We start from the raw sequence: 5,000 nt of genomic DNA on the forward strand, positions 1-5,000 counted from the left end.
GTGTGTGGGTGGGTGGGTGGGTTTCATTGTCGGGGTGGGGTCATGCTGGTACTGGTGGATTGTAACTCCACTGACAGACATTTCCTCACAGGAACCAGTGTGTGTCTTAGTCATCTGGAGCATTTTTTCTCCCCCTCTCTCATGGCCACTTGTTGAGACCTGGGAATGGTTCAAAGTCCCCCTTCCCTCTTTTGTTCTTATTTTTATGGATCTCCCCCCAGATTTTCACAGGATATTCTTTCCCTCATGGGATGCACCTCCATTCCCGTACAGTACACTAAGTACACTAATATGCTTTCGTAGTAACTCTTGTTTGGTATGCATCTCTTATCTTTAGCTTTCCTGAGGGCTTATGTCCATGTTATAATGGATGAAAAAATACTACTACTACCTTTAACCTTGCAAGGTTTCTACTCTAAATCTGGACATTTATTGCTAATTAATTCCATTAGATTAAACAATGAACAATCCGTTACTAAGATAGAATAACAAAAACTCAAGCTGACGCTAAAATAAGCTGAGCTAAACTAAACTCAACCCAACTGACCTCCACCCATCTCAACTCCACGTGTTTCCAACTCTTCATTTCAACATTGACAGAAAAGGATTGACCCTTCTTCTTCTTTTTTCCCCCCGAGTCACAGTAGCATCACGTTAATCACCAACCATGTGACACACTGACCATGTGAGCCACTGGCCTCCATTAAGTGAAAGTCCCCCCATTTAGCTGTCATATGAGCGGCGACCTGGTTGCTCATGTGTCCATTCACAATGACCTCATTGAACACGGGGTTGAGTTACGAGGACCGGGGCGCGCTCACTCTCACCTCGCCGTCACATGATTGCACACTGAGCGACCGTTGACCCTCGGAGAGGTCACGTGATATATCTTATATGATGTACACACACACACACACACACAAGCCTGGCCATGAGGAAGTCTTATGATACTAGGGCGTTCCGCTGTAAGCGGATGAATATAGTCACCGACTGGATCCCGGTCTCTATGCTATTTGAAACAGCGCGCATGCAGTGGAAATGTGTAGCCCCGCAGGAATTGTGAAGTGCATCGTTTCTTTCCTCCAAAAACCTTAAAATGCCAATGTACACCAGGTATTAATTAATGAATTCATGCATTAGATTTACACTGCCTTCAATGGTTTTCTGTGGACTCAACACAATACTACTAATGATAATAAGTGAGATAAAATCCCTTTCAACGTACAAGTTCCAGCCAACCCTCTGATGCAATGCAACCCATTTAGCCCGTCTCCATGTTACTCTTATTTGATTGTGCAAGCCCTGCGTTTTGCCCTGTCAGCAGATGCTGTCTCGGCAAAGGAGGCCTGAGTGGATTAACACAGTGCCTGGAACAAGGTGCATCCGCGCGCTTCAAGGGTGTGGACAACATGCCCCCCCCCCCCCCCCACTCACACTGAAATAACAGGGGTGGGACAATCCCCTCTGAATCCATTGTGAAAAATATCAGACCCATTGGAGAAGCATTAAATAAATAAGTCGGAACACTTAACAATAAGTGTACATTAATTAGCCATTAATTAACTTAATTAGTTAATGCAGTTATAAGCATTAACTAACAATTAACTCACATTTAATGAACAGTGAAATAATGTTCTGGTGATCACTTAATAATGGGGTTCATGTTTACTAATGGTGTTCATGTGAGCTAAAAGGGACTAACTAATGATGTTTTCATTTATAGATCATTTAATAGTAATCTATTACATTATTTATATATACATTATGATCTATATTATAATGCTCCTTTCTGCGTAACAAGGGTTTTCAATAATTCTAATAAGTAATTATATATTATCACAAGAAGCATTTTTGTTATTAAGCACAAATTGTACCGCACTAGCAGATGTTACTCATAACATGATATAAATGTCTGATAGCCTGGAGCACTGATGGGAGATAACTCCCCCAAGGGGATGATTGATGTTTAACCTTAGTTGACACCAAAGCCTGCCAAGCCTTGAATCCATCAGAGAGAGAGATGGTAAAGTTTCAAGATTAATGGAACTCACTTACTTTCCAACACAGATATAACCAACATCCTCTGTAGATGTGCGTTGTTTGTTTGGGCTTTGTTTTCTACTTTCCTCAACACCTGGTAAACAGGAAGGTGTAAAGGCATGTTTGTGTGTGTGTGTGTGTGTGCCTGTTTGGATTTCCTGTGTGACACAGGAACCATGTTGATTGTTGCTTATCTGTGTACTGTACCGCACATGTCTAACCGTCAAACTCTATAAATAGTTGTTGGTTTGTTTGATATTGTCCATCTTCATTTCTACATTGTAGTAACTTGTTATTCAAAATTTTAACAAAGACCAGCAATTTCTTGCCATGGTGGAGAGGCATTTCAGGAACAAACATTCTCTCATCAGAAACCAAGAACCTTGTTTTTTATCGAAATACAGAAATGACCGCTTTCAAGAAAGGTTGCTTTTCCAGAGAACCTAGGATCCTCTTTCTCGTTCTGAAATTCAAACTCTAGTTTGAACCATCGCTTTTCAACTGAAACAGCATTGCAGTGGATTACATGGTCCCATAACCCCAACGCATAAACATAACCGAAGAAATCTGTGACATTTAAACAATTCTGAGAAGTTTGTGACAACAAGGCTTGTGGTTTTTTGAGGGAAAGGCACACACACAACAATGTGCGTCTCAGAATAGTTGTGTTGGTGCGGAGCACATGAAGAACTATTGCTTATCTTCATCCATCACATATCAGTGGCCTCTTCGTCGCTCTGAAGAACATAAAATCCATTGATATTTGAGGAGATATCATAACCAGAACATAAGACTGTTCTGGACCACAGCGTTAGAGGCTATATACTCCCACAGTTGCACTTCCCACCCCCACTACAGCGTGCTTGTGTGTGTGAAAAGACTGGCCACATTAATTCCTTCTTTTCCATTCATGGCACACGCCCAAATGGCCACTTTTGCACTGGGTACTGTGGGACAATTGAGATAGTGAAAAGCCTACAATTACAAGTATGTTAAGGCACAAGCCTCTCTGTGTGTGCTGGCTGAGGAACTGGTGGAGAACAAGAGGTCTGCAAAGGCTAGCAAGGGGCCTCTCTCTCTCTCTCGCTCTCTCTCTCTCTCTCTTCCCCCACCCCCCCCCTCTCTCTCTCTCGCCCCTGTCAATGGCACACTTTGTGCTCTGTGCGTTCCACGGCCAGGCGAGTGTGGGAATCCATAAGTGGCTATGTGTCGGATCAGTCCATAATTCATAAATTCTCAATAACGATGTATACAAAGTTACAACTCAAGACAGACAAAAGCGTCTCTCAAGGTCTCGGAGCCACAAGAAACAAAGGGATTTCGCCGATGGAGTAGAGTTACACAGGCAGCAGAGATAAAGAGATTATATTCTTTTGATTTGATACCCACATACTTTCTGTCTCTCTCTCTCGCTCTTTCCAATTCCACACTCAAAAGGTATCTTTAAAGTCTTCTCTCACACACACACACACACGCACACACACACACACACACACACACACACACACACACACACACACACACACACACACACACACACACATACACACACACACACACACACACACAAACACAAACACACAGACATAGATGAACACACACACACACACACACACACACACACACACACACACACACACACACACACACACACACACACACACACACACACACACACAGAGACACACACACACACACAACTCCCCCAAACCCAAACAAACATTACTTCTGGTGAGAGGCTCCAGCACAGACAGGCTGATAAGCGGGGAATTCCCATGATCTCCTCAATTGAGTCAAAAATGCACAGTCAGGCACACACACACACACACACACAAACACACACACACACACACACATGCACACACACACACACACACACACACACACACACACACACACACACACACACACACACATACACACACACACAAATAAACACTGCGCACACACGCTCAAACACACAAACACACACATGCTCGCACACATGCAGACACAAACACACACACACACACACACACACACACACACACAAACATACACAAACACTATGACTATAACGTTTACAATAACGGTGTGACTATAACGGGGACACAAATAATGTTTGTGTCCCCTTCAATTCCAATGTGAAATGCAGTCATGTCCGGGGATCTACTCATGTTAAAAGTATGTTTGACATCCTCAGAGAGGTACTCGTGCAAGAGCGTTCATATCTGGAATTTGGTTCAGACTGAGGGTTCTGAAAGTAAGGGGACTTCCTGCAGTCTGGTTCTCCAACGAGCCCAGGCAGACAGAAAGGGGAAGGCTGCTTGATTATCACCTTTGAGCTTTAAATTATGTCCTAGGTTTAGGGCTGCCATTTTGGACTTTTCAATAACTAACCTTGTGGACAGAGGGGAGATATAAGTACATTTGTCAATGCATGCATTTTTCTTTCAATTCCATTACTGACTTGTTCCAAAGATTAACTTTTTTACCATCTGGATCTGGCCCATGGATTTAACAGAAATATGAAATGATCAAGTTTGGATACATTGTCTTAAGAGGAGCTGAACTGTGGATTGTGGATTCTGTATGTAGGCCTATACCATTTCATAAAATATTCCTCTGGACTTTGTTTGGAATCTGACACAGGTTTTTAAGAAATTAGATTCAAATTGCCCCTTAGCTTTTCTCCAGTTGCTCTTTGTTCTTTCATCGCTTATTTTATATTATCTTTTATTAAACTCGGCTTAGTAAACACCAACAAGACCAGCATGAGTGTCTTCAAAAACACATCGTCGGTTGAAACATATTAATAGCAAACATTCATCATTTTACCGAACATCCAAGAAGCGCAGCAAAGAATTCATGGGAGATTCTTGTGGAGGAGGTCGGCTGCAGTCATAAGAAAGGTATCTGGCAGACAGATTTTTAAGGTGGGGGAGGGGTCTGTTCAATGATATGTTGCTGCGCTAAACCGA

This window comes from Pollachius pollachius (assembly GCF_949987615.1).
Source record: "Pollachius pollachius genome assembly, chromosome: 14".
NCBI classification, from domain to species: Eukaryota; Metazoa; Chordata; class Actinopteri; order Gadiformes; family Gadidae; genus Pollachius; species Pollachius pollachius.